A 16,770-nucleotide genomic window follows, 5' to 3' on the forward strand; every position below is an offset into this window, starting at 1 on the left:
CTGAGGAAAAAAACAAACACAACCAAAACCAAAACCTCAATATCTTATTTCTGAAAAAGTCTGCTGATGAATTCCACTAGTACAAAAGCATCTCATGCCTTAATAACATAAACAGTAATATAAATAAGCTAAAAAAACCCAGAATTTTAAATATTCTCACCTGTGAAGAAAAATCTGCTATGCATTAGAGCCAATGTAGTAAATAATATCTAATGTTGAGGACTAGTCAAAACCAACCATTTTTAGAAATTGTCCTAACATTTGAATAATCTGTTTCAGAACATAGCAGACGAAAACATGTTTTGGTGATTTTTTCATTATTTATTCACATCTATGAGATGCTGTTCCTTATGTTATGAACTCTGGCATAGTCTATCCCTACCTGCTCAGCAATTACTACTCAGACTTGCCTGGTAAGACAGGGACAGGTAGCTGTGCAATGCATCCAGGTTCTCTATGAACTCATAGAGATTTCCACCCAGTGTCCTCAGCATGTGGTCATAGCCTGAGCGCTTACAGAATTCAAAGAAATACTTTCCAAACTCCCTCAGAACAATGTCAGCAGGAACACCTGGCAAAATAAAGATACCTTAAGGAATAAGAAAGGTTTGGAAGTTCTTGTAATGCTGTCAGGTGGATTAAGATTGAAGGCAGAAAATTTGCAACATAGGGAAGGCATTCCCAAGAGACAAAACCTGGGCTGCAGTGTCAGGCCTGACCCAGGATTACCCATTTTTGAGGCATGCTAACACATACCTAATACTTTGCAGGCTTTGTCGACAAGCTGCATTGTGATCTCATCTTTGTAAACCTCAAAAGTCAAGAAAGAATCCTGGACTCCAGCCTGCAGCCTACAACAGAGAAGACAATATTATTGTCTCAGCACTGCTGTACATACAACATGCTTGGGTGACCCTACTGGCATTTCTTAAGTACTGTTTGCAGTGAATGCACTCCTCAACCTTCCTAAAGTGTTATATTGAAACATACTGCTTCACCTAATGATGTGATTAGATCCAATTGCTTTAATTAAATTGCTTTAACATGGCTGAATGGTGGTGTCCACCTCAACATTTCTGCTATTTCACATTATGGTATTACAGTAAACTCTTTCAAGGGTTAAGACATCATACTGTTGGGTGCTAGAGCAAGTGGAGTCTTAGTTTGTCCTCAGCTCTACTGGTGTGTTCTTCAATGTGGCCACAATATCAAGCTCTTGGGGCTCCCCAAACCTGCTGATTTTTTTATATTGTCTTTAATGGATGATAATATATGGTAGATGGATTATATGGCATCTAAGTATAATTTATGTATCTTGGAAATACCATATAGCTCATAAAAACAAGACAAAACCAGAGATGATACAAGGCCACATTGAATGGGACTTTGAGCAACCTGGTCTAGTGGAAGGTTCCCTGCTCATGGCAGGGGGATTGGAACCAGATGATCTGTGATTCTATGATTAGGTGCTTTTCTGAGTACTGGAATTAAACTGACTTTATATTAAGGATGACATCTTTTCAGTGTAATTACTTCTCAATATTGTCACAGTGAGCCAGTGAGCCTATTGCAAAATTGTCTATAAGACTAAATGTCATCTTTAATTATCTGATATGACAAATTAATTGGGACAAATTAGTATCAGAGGATGAAGTGTTTCAAGGCAAGAAACTCTTGCTTTTGCCCTGTTAGTTACTCCCAGTAATTACTTGTGATATACATCAGCTACCATCTACCAATGAGAAATTATATCCCCTGCTGCTCTCCTGCAATGCACTACATTTATTGGGAACACATTACCTTAATTTTTCCCATGTTTCTTCACCATACTTCTCAACCACCAAAGACTTCAGGCACGTGTTTATAAATCCATACTGCAAAAGCAAATATATTCACATGGAAAACATACACTGGATTTTCAAACATTGCCCCAACACGCCACCTTTTTGTATTCCAGACTCCTCTGCTAATTTTACACTGCGGGAGAAAAAGTAACAACGCTTGACGGCCTAAAGAGAAAGTAATAATGTTGGACAGCCATTATTACATCTTTCAGCAAACAGCGCGGCGTTTCCCGAGCAGAGAGCAGAGACAGAGCAGCAGCCGGCGGTGCTCTGCGGAGGGGCCGGGCGCGGTGTGCCGGGGCTGGGCGCTGCAGGGCGGGCAGAGCGGCCCCGGCCCCATCCCCGGCCCCAGCCCCATCCCCGGCCCCAGCCCCATCCCCGGCCCCGGCTGCGGCACCGCGGGGACCGGCCGTGCCCGGAGCGGCTGCGGCAGCGCGGACAGACCGCGCCGGGAGCGGGAACCGCCGTGTATTGAGCCGGGCAGCGCCGCCACAGCGCCCAGAGCCCGCGGGTCCGCACCAGCCCCGCACCGCGCCCGGGCTGCGTGCCTGCGGCGGGGGATGCCCGTCTGCCTGTCTGTCTGTCTGTCCGTCCCCGGCAGGGGCTGCCTGTCTGTCTGTCCCCGGCCGCAGCTGTTTGTCCCCAACAGGAGCTACCTGTCTATCTGTCGGTCCCCGGCAGGAGCCGCCTGCCTGTCTGTCTGTGTGTCTGTCTGTCTGTGTGTCTGTCTGTGTGTCTGTCTGTGTGTGTGTCTGTGTGTCCCGGGCCGCCCCGCCGCCCCGCTCACCATCCTGCCGCCGCTGTCGCCGGTCCCGCCGCGCCTCCCGCTGCCGGTCCGGGGGGCGGCGGCCCGGCCAGGCCCGGCCCCGCAGCGCTCGCTGGCGCTCGGTGGCACCGGCGGCACCCGGTGGCCGCGGGCACGGAGGCGCTGCCGGCGCTGGAAGCGGCCCCGGGCGGTGCAGTCCCGGTCCCGGTCCCCCCCGCGCCCCCACGGGCTCGGCGGTTTCCGCAGAAGAGGCGCGTTTCCCGCAGCCGCGGCTGTGCCGGGAATTCCGAGCGCTGCCGAGGAGCATCCCCGGGCCGCGGCACCGCCGGCACGACGGCAGCTCGGGCAGTGCCCTGTCCTGTCCCTGCAGCCCGGGCAGGACGCGGTGCGGGCAGCCCGCATGGACATGCCGGGCACGGCCGGGTCCGCGGGGCCCAAACTCCGCAGGGCGAGGAGCCGGGAGAGGGACAAGAGCAGAGGAGGCTTCTCGCCAAGGGTTTCTTGGAACTGCCCTTAGCAGAGCAGGAGCAGAAATGGTGCAGTCGATAGCCACCCTTACCCAAGGACAGGAGGTTTGTAGGGAGAAGCAGCACCTTCCATTCGGCTGCTACTGAGCTGGGAGATGCTGCCAGAGGCCTGACAAGAAGCAGGAGGTGAAGCTCCCTGGATGTGGCTGCCATCATCCAGGCTGTGTCTGCAGCCACACAGCCTTCTGAGAGGACAGGACAGCTGCAGGGATATTAACAGGAATGCAGCGATTGGTGTTAGGTGCAATGAATTCATGGGCTTTGGTGCTTGGCAGAGTTATCTCATTTCCTAGGTTTATTTCTTAAATAATTATTTGTAGAGTGAGAGATTTGAGTGATTCGAGAGTCCTGAGGGAACACAATGAAGAACTGTTTGGGGAAAACCCGTCTCCCCTTGCTAAAGATGAGCCCCTGTCCTCCATCAGCCAAACTGGCAGGGGCAGCCCTGTGGATGCTGAGAGCCCTGTGCCACCCCCTCCCTGCTGCTGCTTGCTGCAGGGGCTGTGGGACGCTGTAGGGGGCTGTGTATTGAGCTGTCTGGCAGGGAGGGTTTTCCTCTTGGTGTGGTGATTCTAAGGCACTGTGCTCATGGCTCTGTCTCTGATCCTCAGCCCTCCAATGCTGCGTGTTCAGCAGGCACACCAAAGTCTGGGCCAAAGCCCTACACTAGGCTACAGAAGTGCTGAATTTTTGGCAATCACAGCCCTCCCACCAGCCCTGTGCTCTCTCTGCCTTCCCACAGCCTCCTCTAAACTCCCCACAGCCTTTCAGTCCCACACTACCAGTGACTCTCCCGTGACCTCATGGATCATGAACCAGGTCTCTTGCCAAAAGCTGCCTTGTGAGCCAAAGCCTGGTCAGAGCCAAGCCCAGGGGAAGGGAACTAACAAAAACCCATGCCCTGCTGCATTCCCACTGCTGTGTGTAGAGGAGTAGTTTAGCACAGAAACATGTACACAAAGCCCTCTGTATTTCCTGGACAATATCAAATATTTGTTCAAACACGCACCTGTTGGAGCCAGCATTGGCCAGCACAACAGATGGCCTGTCTCCTGGTTTTCTCTCTGTGCTGTGATTCCCAGGAGCACCCATGCCTGCTGCAGGACAAGAGGTGGCCCTGGACCCACAGACTCATCCCCACAGCTCAGCCAGCCAGCAGCACCTGAGGGGAATAAACACCATATCATCTAAGAATTGTATAGGTATGCTTACTGCCTTGCATTTATTAATGATTTTCTGTTATAAAGAAATGAAACTCATTTTTAGGTTTGTAAAACATGAGTCACTGGTGGGATTTGCAATTACAGTAAGAACTTTAGTATCCTCTCTTCTAGTACTTTAGTATCTTGTCTTTTTCTCATTGTATGACACCTAAATAAGCAATACCGTGATTTTAGTAGCAAAGCAACTATCAAAAAGATTTGGAGATGCAACTCAGGTAATTTATCCAAAGCTCACATTAGTACCTATATACTACATCTATATTGTACAAGGAAAATCATACTGGAATTGAATTTATTATTGCTTTAGCCTTTCTTTGGTTAGTGAATTGATTCTATTGGGTTTTTTTCCAGTCCATTTGTGATATGAGAGAAATTTGAATAAAGAAACTTCAAGTCAGGATTGGTTTTTGTGGGTCATTAGGCTGCTCATCCTTCACAGCCCCTGACCCATAATGTGTCCTCAGTCACCTCTGTCGTCTCAAGTTGGATAACAGAAACCTTCCAAGTAAAAGAACATAAATCAAGAGATAAAAAAAATTATTATACAGTTCTAGAGTGACTAGGGATTCTTTATTTCTTTGGCACAATGTAATCAATACTTCCTAGAATTTTGAAATCAGCAGCTATTTCTGTGTATAATCATGTCTTTAATCAAAGACAACATCCAACATGTTTCTGTATCTCAGCCCACTCCGTGAAAAATGAAGAAAACAATACTCCCCTTTCCAATCTGTTGCTGTGCTCTGGTGATGGTGATTCAGGTCTCTCTTGGCACAGCACATTCAGGTCTCCCAGACAAAACTGGACCTCATTGCAGAGATCTGGCACTGGCCCAACCTGCCACTTGCTGCAGCAGAGCAGGTATATTTGGGTATGTAGGGGAGGCTAGAAGAGGATGACTTTGGTTTCAGAGGGTTTCCTGATTCCTCGAACACACGGGTTGGACAGGGATAGGCTCAGACAGAACTGCACACTGGAATTCCCCTGAGAGGCTGAGCCTCTTGCTGAGGGCATGGGACACCTTCAGATGAAATGTGTCTGGAAAGTCCTCCATGGGCTGCATCTGCCCACAGCCCTTCCTTCCTTCTGTAGCCCACTCAGCACCCAGTGCTGATATCCAAACTGCAGCCTGAGGACTGTGCTGCTGGAAAATTCTGTAAAATTCTGCAACATTGCTGTCAGTTTGTGAGTAAGTGTGCCTTATATTTTTTCTGCCTTTGTGGCAAAAAGGTTCATTAATTCAGAAGGGAGGTGCTGTGGCCTTGCAAAAAAGGCATGACAGTTGATTTTATCAAGAGCCAATTTCCCCTGGCCTTTGTTGTGCTTGTACCCAGTTAGTTCTAAACAGCATCCTTGAGCCCTAGGTAGTTCAGCAAAATAAACGGGCCATCTGCAAAGCTGTATACACTGTTTCTTCATTTAGATGAGAGGTGAAAATATGCAATACAGCAATTTATAACTCCTGGCTACAGCCTTGGAGAACGCAGTCATAGACCGTCATGGTCTGCGTATGCAAGGCCATCCTCCTTTTTCTTCTTTTTCTCTCTGTTGTGTGATCATTACCAACGATGCAAAGTCATATGTGAGTTGCCATGGTGGAGGGGCTCCTCCCATGACCGTCTGAGCAGAGCACATTCTAAATGTTGCACCCTGGAGCCCAAAATACCACAGCAGTAACAGAATCCCTTCTCCAAGTGGTTGCCAGCACTGTCTCCTACCAAAGGCCCCTAAGGATGCAGCCTTTTCAGCACACGTCCTTCAAACACAGCCCCACATCCGTTGTTCAGATATCATGTGTTCACATTTGTCTTAAATTAGCCTGCACAGTGACTTTTTGGTGACTCAAAGTGAAAAAGAATCTGTCCTTCTACTGATGCAAACAAAAAAGGAAGTTTTATATATATATATGCATTGGTAGGCTTCCAGTACTTCACACTACCAAACCATGAAGACAGCTGATGCAGAGTCTAGATCAGGAATAAAAATAAACATGGGAGATGTGCTGTCCTGCATAGTTTGGATGGCTCCAATTTTCAAAACACATATTTTAAACCCCCAGCAGTTATATTTGAATTCTTATTAAAGACCCTGGGCAAAATTTAAATGACATTAATGTAGACTAACTAACTCAACAACAGTGAAACTGCAAGAGTGCAGGCTTTGTCCTCAAGAAAGCTTTCAGAACCCCAGCTTCCGTGGTTATCTGTTAAGCTAAGCTGGAGATAGGAAGCCATCAATAATATTTTAAATGGGAATTAAGTTGGAAAAAGTCAGGTACAAAAGCTATTCACAGGTGCCCTTGAGCACACACATGGGGAGGGAACTGAGGAAATTAATGATTCATTCAGGAGCTGGATGGTCACTGGCATCGCTCCCTCTCCCTTGGCTTTCCATGTCTGCTGCCATGGAGCTCTGCTCTCCCTATATCTCCCTATATATGCTCCCCCCTGACACTTCTCTTCCTTAGCACCCCTCCCATCTGTGGGAGTCAGGGCTGCATCCCTGGAAATGTCTCTTGCAAAGGAGAAACAGGCCCTGGAGGAACATTTGCATGAAATTTTCTGATTAAAGTCTTTGTGCCCGCTCCTCTGACACCTTCAGTTTTAGCTTTCATATTCTTTTAGATTCTGTGCTGCCTTGGTGTGTAACTTTGAACTTCATTAGGTGTTAGTAAGTTCTCTTCATAGAGTGGTTAGATAAAACAATCCTTTTCCAGCTTGAGAACCAAGGACAGCCATTACAGCCTCAGGCCCAAAAAGTATAAACAATGACAAATTGAAGAGAAGCAAACCAGGAGGATGGGACTTCATAACCTGAAGCTGTAATTGGACCATTAACTCCAATATGTAAATGGACCAAAATTTACAAAAGTGTGAAAACTTGTGACCAGTGGCCCAGCCTGGGTCCATCTTGGGTGTAGCCCTGGTCAGGCTCTTGTACTGCCCAGGGTGTATTCTTTAAGGCCTTTTAATAAATACCTACTTAATTCTTTAACTCTGTCTAGCCTCTGCTCTAGGTCAGCCTCTCTAGGCATCGCCTCTGGGTATTCTCTTTAGGTTGCTTCTTGTATGGCTACTCATATTCAAGAGCTAGCATCCAATATCTTTTTTTTTTTTTTTTTTTTTTTTTTACAAAGAAAATACTTCATTGCTTTTCCCCCTCTGACTGCTAGTTAATGAAATGATTCCAGCTGTAACAGCACTGCAATGAGCTACAAAGAATCACTTGTCTCAACTGCCTGGCCAGGCTCATTTCAGCTACAGCTCACAGATGAGACAGTTATCCAGGAGACTGGAAGAATGCAGTCAAGAATAATGCAAAAATGGGTAAAAGCTGAGGCTCATCAATCTTGGGTACTTTGCTATTGTATCTGTATTGTACTCCAGTCTTGTAGCTCCAACATATGAGCCTATGGAGCTGTCTGATCACTTTCTGGCATCTTGTTCCTTTGGAAATGTAACTCCAAATTACAAGGTGCTTGTGCCAAATGAAGAAATAGTCTCCAAAAACCCAGTTGAAGAATGCAAAGCAGTTTAGCAGCACATCTCTGATAAAGTCAAACCAACAAATGGTAAATGCAGGCTGTAGCTTTATTTGTCTTTCATACTGTGAGAGATTGCTCCTTTACTTTTGGAAATTATAATCCAGATACCCTCCATTGTGGCATAATAAATATCTGGGGTTTATGCTTAAGAGGTGGGCCCAGCTTTCCTGTGGCTGTGGGTATTAAGAGCTCCAACTGCTAAATTCTTACTGAATATGTTGATGGTCCAGTGAGATTTCTCCTTGGCTACCTTTTCCCACTGAAGCACCTACCACTGATGCTCTCTTGGTGCTTCAGAGGTAACAATCAGCTTCCTTGTTGCTTGTACTCCTCCAAGTAACATTTTGCAATAATATTAATTATACAGCATGCTTGGATTTCTCATACAATTATTAGCAAATACATGTTTACTCTAGCTTTCCTTGTTTGAACGGAATCTCTGAACTATATCCCATGTGGTATCTTTGAAACATACTTGAATCTATTCTGTACAAAGGTGAAGTTTAATATTTTTTTTTTTCACTAGGGACAAACTGTTCTACAGGTTTAGGTCTGAGTTTCCAGAGGACAGCAGCTCCCATGATCTCCCAAAAAAATTGGACCTGAGCTTTGACAGTAAAGCACTTTATGAAAAGGAGGAAGTATACAAAAAACAATTCCCTTGTTTAAGCAAGAGAAGCAAAAATTATAATTTACTAGGGGGTGCTGAATAGGGAGTAGTAAACTCTGCTGGAAAATCCAAGTGGAGACCTGTGATGGTAATACAAAAGAGGTCCAAAGGCTGAAGCTCTAAGGAAACCTTGTTGATTTGTCATGTAGAAGGGCCCTTAGGCAGGAGTTTATAAATGTTAAAGCCAGAATGATTAATGACTTTTAAAAATGCAAGTTATAAGGAAGAAATGTAAATTCTAGTGAAATGGAAGGAAAAGGAAAACTAAAAGCATGAAGTACTTTCTTCTGTGCCCAGTGTGTGTCACTTGGTCTTTAAAGGCACAAAGGGATGATGGTTCCTATTCCTCCTGCACAGGGAGAAATGCTGTGATCAGGGGTGAGGAAGGTGACAGGTGCTTGCTGGATGTTAGAACAGCTTTATTTTTTGTAATGGGCTCTACAAGGGGTAAGGGCTTAGCTGGAGAATTAGTGACACACCTGTCTCTGGTAGGGTGAACTGAGGGGATGAGAAACTCACAGACTAGCTGAGAGCAACTGGTAAGAAGTAATTGGAGGTAGCCCTGTGTTTCCTCTGTCTACAACTGCAATCTCCTTTTTGATCTTTCCTTTCGAAACTGGTGCTGATGATCTAACCAGCACCTGATTACGTGATGGGAGAGTGACTCTCACCCTGGCAAATCCCTTCAGAGGATTACCCCAAAATGTCTAATTTTCCTTTCAGCCTTAAACCACCCACTTCCATCCAACCAACAATGAACAAACTTGAGAGGCCCAGTGTGTTGAGCTGTTGTGCATAGAGGAAAAGAGCTAAAATCTATACTACCAAGAAAACCTGAGGAATTATCCCTGTGGTGCTTACTGATGATGACTCTGTCTTCTGACTTCCCTGTGTATTTATATAGACTGAATTTATATTGTAATGGAGGAAGGTCCTTCCCTCCCTCTCCAATCAAAGCAATAGAGCCAAACCAGCCAGCATTAGGTGTTTAAAAAGATTCACCACACAGTCTCAAATATTGCTCTGACTTCTGCTGTGGCTGGTTACACTCATCCTCAGGAACAGAAAATACCTTTCTGTAAAGTAGAAATAATTTTTAAAGTCTTTCTAGCTTAGGCTAGCTACTGAAAATGCACTGCACCTTTCTGACCTCTGCTGTAGCCATCTAATAGCTCTTGCAGGTTAATTTGGGGACAACAGTGGTCTTTATTCTGGTTTTGGTTTTGTGCTTGGCTTTGCACTGATATGAACACTAGATATACTAAAACTGAGATTTTTGAGGGTTTCAATGTAAATGTGGAGCTGCAGCTATTTGAGATCTCCAGCATTTCCCTTGAGATTGATTTTTCCTCTGATAATTTGTTTTGCCAAAACCAATGTTTTCCTTTCTTGAGTTGAACCATCTTGGTTTCATCAGAACTGGTTTTATATAGTGTGTCTCTGAGGCTAGGGAGTAGCTGTGTTGAAAGGCTCTTTTTTTTTAGAATAAGAGTCTATATCTGCATCCCTGTCTAGTCTGCTTGAACTAGTTCTGCCTCAGACAGATGAAGCAGTTTAGTTGCAGCTACAAAGAACTTGACAAAGAGTGTCAGATCTTGCCCAAGAAGCAAGATAAATTGCTTGTTCATCTCTGGGCCACCAGTAGGATCAGAAGCAGACAATGTATGTGTGGGCCATGCTCCAGTGCAGATGTGTCACACTCTGGGAAACTGGCACTGACCTCACAATGGGTGTAGCAGAAAGCTGCCCAAATCTGGACATCACTGGCCTTTACAAAAATGGTTTGCAAGTACAGCTAACTTCTTATTGCTGTGTGAATGCCAGCTCTGCTCCATTTTTTGTCATGACCAGGACTGATGCTGGATTTCCCTGCTGAAAGAAGGGAAATCCAAATCCTGGTCTTTCATGGAGGTGGAGGGAATGAGTTAGTGTGGGAGCTGGCTGTGGAATGAGTGCAGTGGGATGATGTGTATATGCACATGTAAAACAGGAGCTCTACTGCAGCACGAACTACAGCTCAGGGGTGGAATGCTGTCTTTGGCTGCACGGAATGGCTCAGCAAAGCCTCTGCATTTGTCTGTGTGGCCAGGGAGCAGGCTGTAGTTTGTTTGTGTGCATGCAACCATTTCAAAGCCTGCAAGATCACATTGCTGCTGGAGCAATTTGTCTTCCCTGCTGCATGCACAGCAGCACCTGCAGCCCCTCAAGGAGCGTGCTGGGGCTTTGCTCCCCTCCTTTCTTGCTGCTTTGCTAGTTTCCCCTTTCTTTTCTCCCTTCTTATCCCTACTCTGACAGAGTAGTCTTGTGGGGAAGGCAAAGCAAGGTGTTTCTGAAGCACTGCAATGCAAACAAATGAGCTCCAATTGAACCTTGATTGAGAAAATCTGTGCTGCACAGTGTGGCCATCACAGTATGTGTGAGCTGCAAGGAAAGACTGCCAGGCAGGTGAAGAGCCTGAAGGACCTCAGATCTTTGACAGTGACAGTGCTTGTGAGAAATAGATTAAAAGTAATTTGTGAATCAGCTCTAAAATTTTAATTTTATTCATGCTTGATGGGTGTGAGTACTGTATAAAGTCAGCATCAGATACCAGAGTATGCTGTATCTCTCTTCAAAGACTTGCACAAGTGGTGCTTGTAATGCAGGTGAATGGTGATGTCCACATTTTCCCAGGAGGAAAACAGAAAAGCAGTGCAATGTCCAATGGGACACAGGGGTGATGATCCAGCATGTAACTCCAAAGCTGCTGCCCATCAGACCTGTACTCTAGACCCATTTTTATTAGCTGAAACAAGCAAGTACAAATGCAAAGGTGGCAAGGTGTGAGCTTCTAACTGAGAAGCACAATCACCAAGCAGGTAATTGGGAGGAGGCTAGCTCCAACTTGTACAGCTGTTCTGTCCCAACAGCTTGCCTGATGGTGTAACACATTAAAAACAACAATAATCCTGCTGTCCAGTAACATGTACAGGCTAGTTACTAGAATCTTAACTGCAGCTGGATGCAGAAATGCAGGAATGAATATCACAGGTAAAGCCAACCCAAATCCATGGTGACAAGCCTTTTCAAGGACTGGCCATTAGGATGACAGAGTCTAAGTTACATGGGCTTCCACTGCTTCCCAGACTTCCATTTGCTGCCTGTAAGCCAACAGTTTAATTCCTCATTTTTCCCTATGGACACATCCAGCTACCAAAATTTCTAATGCTGTTTTATGTATGAAACTTGCTGGGGTTCTAGGCAACACCTCTTTTCTCACGTGGAAGAATGATCTCTGTAATGGGATTAAAGAGAAGATATCATTTCCTGCTTCCATGCCTAAAAGTGAGAGAAATTTCAATTGGGTAAGAAATATTAGAGTAGCTTTTGAAGCTGTTTGTCTAACATAGGCTGACATTTTCAACTCTGTGCCTTGGTTTCCATGCTTTGGGGAAAAGAGATGGGAATAGCAATGGAATATTCTGATGCCAAAACAGTGACTGGCCACAAGCAGCAAGGTCACTGAAAAATGGAAACTGCCCAGGCTTTGGGCTCTTCTGACAAGTAAAGCCTATGGCACGATGGTCTGAAAATCCATCCTACATTTGGGATTATTCCTGTGATTCCTGTGCCTTCTGTGTATTACAAATATTTCCTTACACAGTTTCTAAAAGAAGGGAAGACAAGGCAGAGCTATTCAACAGCCATCCAGAACCAGAGCACTTGGTGCATAAAGTAATCCTGAAGAATCTTGTGAATCCATGCAAGTCATCAAAATGCGTGCAGGATTACCTAACAGAGCTCTTGATTCATAGGACTTGGACTAATGAACACCAGGAAAATAATAGATTGTATTGGGTAATCTGTGTGTTTGGACACCCAATCCTTCAAGGCAAGTCATTCTTGTAGGCATGGAAAATCCTTGAATGAAAAATTCTGCCATTGCTACAGGTCTTCATTAAAACACAGAGAAAAGTCCTCTGCATTCCACCCACTGTGTAATACTGAGAAGAAAACACTGTGAGTAAAAATCTAGTTTTAGTTATTAAATTCCTGCCAATCAAAAGTAGACACTTTTTTTCCTTATGGCTGCAGAAACTGGACCTTGAATGAATTTCCTGTCAGCAGTGAGTCTGATCAAGGACTGTGCATCTGACAGCCAGCCTGGTGCTGCCTCGCCACACACAGCAACTGGGCTCCAAAGGATCTCATGTGCAAGGAGGCCTGAAACGCATATTAATTTTTAATTAAATGTTTGACTTTCAGGTTTAGAAGGCCTCCTCAAGATATGTGTCAGTCATACATACAATGCTGTGAATGAATAGGTAGGTCCTTCCCCACTGAAAATAACTATACATATGTGTGTGTACATGTGTGTACATATATATAAAAATGTTTGTAAAGCAAGAGATGTGGGCCAGTAACACCTCTGCAGCAAAGAATGCAAACCTCCTGCCTTGCTCTGGTTGCATTCAGTGCTGCAGCAGTTTCACAATGGTAGCTCTGGAAGCTTGCTCAGGAGGAGTAGTCCCAGACACTGGTGCAAAGAGTTTCAATCAGAAAGAAAAATCCTAAAAATAATGTCATAAGCTAGTGCTGACATTTTTGGAAAGAGCTTAGCAGAGTTATGTAAAGGACTGACTGGTGTGGTGTAGATTTCTATATAGGGAAGGCTGGCTTAGTTGCGGCTTTTTGGTGAGGAATATCTAGGAAAGAGACAAGAAATGGAAAAGGACACAAAGAGAGAGATGGAGAGTGTTAATGGCTTGTGCTCTGGAAACTAGAAAATTTATGTTCTCCATGGAAAGAATTGCACCTGTTTCACCTTTTTTTTTTTTTTTTCAGCTATTTAGCCCTCCTCAGATCATATGAGTATTTTTGATGTTTGGCAGAATGTATACAGAATGAGACTTTGAAGCTACTCTCATGTTTCTGGATGCTTTCCTACAGCTGGGAAGTTGTAGGAAAAAAAGCAACTCTGGAATATCATAACATTTATTCTCATAGGCAATTGTACCTGTTTTCTTGTTAGTAAAGACTGTATGTCACTCCTTCCAAGCCCAGGACTGCATTGACTGGAACCCAGGTGTGTGTGCTAAATAACACCACTGCTCCTGTATATGATGTACCAGCTATATCTTACACAAAACTCCAGTAAATTAGTCACTTTTAATAATTTCTCCCCCTTTTGGAAATTTATATATGTGTTCTCTTGTCCATGGTGAAGAAGAGTTTGGAATATATTTTTAAGGATAACTTTTATATTTGAATAAGGAATGTCCATTCATTGGGATAAATCCTTTAAGTCAGGGAGGTTCTGAAATGTGAAAGCAGCATTAAATTAAAAAACTAAAATTAAAATAAAATAAATCAAAAAACAAACACATGCCACTCTCCCTGGGTAAATATCTACAATTAAATGAATCCTCTTTTTAACTAATCAAAAATTCTTTAGATGTGTTTCTGCTGTGGCAACTGGCCCGGCATTAGGCTGATTGATGGGCTTTGTGAAATGACCTTTAGGACTTTCCAATCTGGTCAAAAATCTTCCCAGCTCCTAATAGTCCAGCTGGCCCAGAGATGGAGTGGGGGATGTCTTCCTAGATCCTGCATTTAAAAATCCTGCAGTCTTCCTTTTGGCAATGTGAGCATATAAAAGTCTTTGGTACTTTTCCAGCCACTCACTTAAATAAGACCATGTACTGAGCACTAAGTGTGAAAGAAATATACATGCCTTTAAAAGTCAACAAGAAAATTATTTTTGTTTGTTTAATTTAAAAGCTGGCATTGTGCCTCGTGCTCTTTACAGCTGCTAATAGCTGACAGCTTTGACCTCTGCCAGGCCCTGAAGGGGGCTAGAGATGCTGGGTGCACCAGAGGACAGGAGCTACACCTTTCCATTTGGCTGACTTTGTCTGATCTGGCAGAAGAAAACTCTTTGACATTCCCGGTTTTAAGAAACCTGCAAACTAAGCTAAGTTGCTGAGTTGCTGCCTGATGTCTGGGAGATGCTAAACTGTGATAGCATTTCGACAACAAAATGGCTAAAATAGTGTTGCTCCTGTTATTTCTAAAACACCACAGCACAACCCTAGAATTTACTTACTTATATTTTCCTGAACAATCTGGTACTAGAGACAAGGTTTGCAGTTAACATTCATCCCACATTCACTTCATTAATACATACATTTGTTAAATTCATGTTCTGCTAAGAGATCTGCTTCACTTAAAATAAAATTGGAAATCTTTGAGGAGGAGAATTTCTGAAGGTCTTTAGCTAAGGTGAACCCAAACTCCTGCAAATTAATTAAGAGCCTTTTTAAAGACAGGTGGATTGATGGGGTTTCCAATAAATCTGCATACATACAGTTGTCCTGCATACTGAAGACATCAGAAATATCCTTTAGAATGGCCTTTAAAGGAAAATAGAAGGAAATTTGTAATAATGTTGACCAAAAAATGAAATTGTAGCATTTTGAAAATGCCAGAATATTGGTTTCATTTTGTGTTTTCACATCCTTTTAAGGTTCTTTTTATACTACACTCATCAAACCAATAGAAAGTAATGAAGCATATAACTGGATCAATGTTACCAGTTACAAAAGGTTTCTGATAATAACATGTGCCTATCCCTAGCTGTTATAATTTCTCAATGAGAAGAACCAGAAAAGTTGGTGAGGGAGATTATGGTTAAATAATTTGTAGAATTTTTTTTTTTAATTCCTCCACTCCCAGTTAGATATTGGAAGGATCCCATTAAACAGAAAAGAAATTTATCTCCCAGAAATAATTCTTATTGTCTGTCTTAACATTACTACTAGTATTCTCCCTCCTTACTAAACCAGAAGTGTTTGACAGAGTCATTTTTTTTACAGTGGTATCGAACTTGCTGTTTGCTCAAATTAAGAAATATCAATGGTATATGCAATAAAAATTGATTTTCAAGATTGCTATGTGCAACACAGCTCATTTGAGGAATATTGCTTGGCTTATCCTCTATGGGCAGAATCTGCAGACTGTCTGACAGCATTTTAAATTGAAGTAGTGATTTTAGTAATGACATGAATAAAACATCCCCTAGCCATGAAGCTGGAGCCAACTAAGCCTTGAGATCTGGCCACAGCTGATTTCGATCCCTAGAAAGAATTTGGGTCAGAGAGAGACACTAAGAAATGTGGTTGCCAACCTGAGTATCACCTTGAAAAGGTATCACTGTTTGATCAAATATTTATTTTCTCTTTATCAAGCCAGGAGGCTTGTGTAAAGTACATCAGAAACAACGAACTTTTCTTGATACATTGTATTTATAATAGGAGAATTTTGCCATGCATCTGATACATCCATCCAAGGAAGATGGACTTGCATAGAGATTTTAATTCAGATGTATGTAGCTCTTCATTGTTTTTTCTGCACTTTGTCTTCTAATGTCTTGGTGGGAATGGGTCTGTGCTACCAACACACAACACACAACTCTCTCATGAGGACATTATTTATTTAGGTACTTCTCTAAGATCAAGCAAATAACTCACTGGCATCCAAAGTTGCTTTTTTTTTGTTTGTTTGTTTTTTTACCTTGCATCCATGCCATGACTGTTCCAAAAGACAGGCTCAGCACACATGGGGCTGCTTTGCCAAACCCACTGGACCCTGCACAAGAGACAGATCTCAGCATACCAAGATGATCTCATGCATGTTCACACCAGATTTGATATATCTACTATGTGATCTTTTTCTTTTTCTCATTTGCTTTAGGCCTCTTTTCATACTGTAAGGCCAAGGATCATAATCCCATTCCTGGAAACACATCTTCTTTCCCATAACCTGCCTTATCTGCATCATTTGCAAACCTTTTTTGCAGAATATTGTCTATTTTGTGCTTGTCTAGTGCCAGATAAAAGTACTGTTTGTTGTCTCTCAGATGACAGTGTAGTAAAGATAGAAGCAATAATCTTGTGGTTTAAAGAGGCATCTTGTCTGAATTTATTGTTATGGAATAAAAGCTGTTAAAATATCATTTCTTGCATTGAACTCAACCTTGTGATTTGAGAGTTGTTTAAGGGCTGAAAGACAGTTGTGTTTTTCATGGATATTTTGTAATTTTTAAGCAGAACTAAAAGAAATGGACAGTTGTACTATGCCACTTGCTTGACTACTTGATGGTCAGGTGCCATTACCATTTTGCAAACCCCTTTGACTGCTGAAAGTCTTGCTCTCTGC

The 16,770-nt window shown here is 43.4% G+C and overlaps 1 long non-coding RNA gene across 1 annotated transcript; it reads right to left on the reverse strand.

The window, feature by feature from the left end:
- Positions 1 to 420: 420 nt before the first annotated feature.
- LOC310913068 lies at positions 421 to 1,875 on the reverse strand. The gene is made up of 3 exons (XR_014590763.1): positions 1,801 to 1,875; positions 757 to 851; positions 421 to 571 (listed from the first exon to the last, which is right to left on the reverse strand). It is a non-coding gene; the product is annotated as an uncharacterized lncRNA (long non-coding RNA).
- Between the last annotated feature and the right edge of the window lie 14,895 nt (positions 1,876 to 16,770).

The sequence above is a fragment of the Zosterops lateralis genome (genome assembly GCF_965231275.1).
Source record: "Zosterops lateralis genome assembly, chromosome: 10".
Lineage (NCBI taxonomy): Eukaryota > Metazoa > Chordata > Aves > Passeriformes > Zosteropidae > Zosterops > Zosterops lateralis.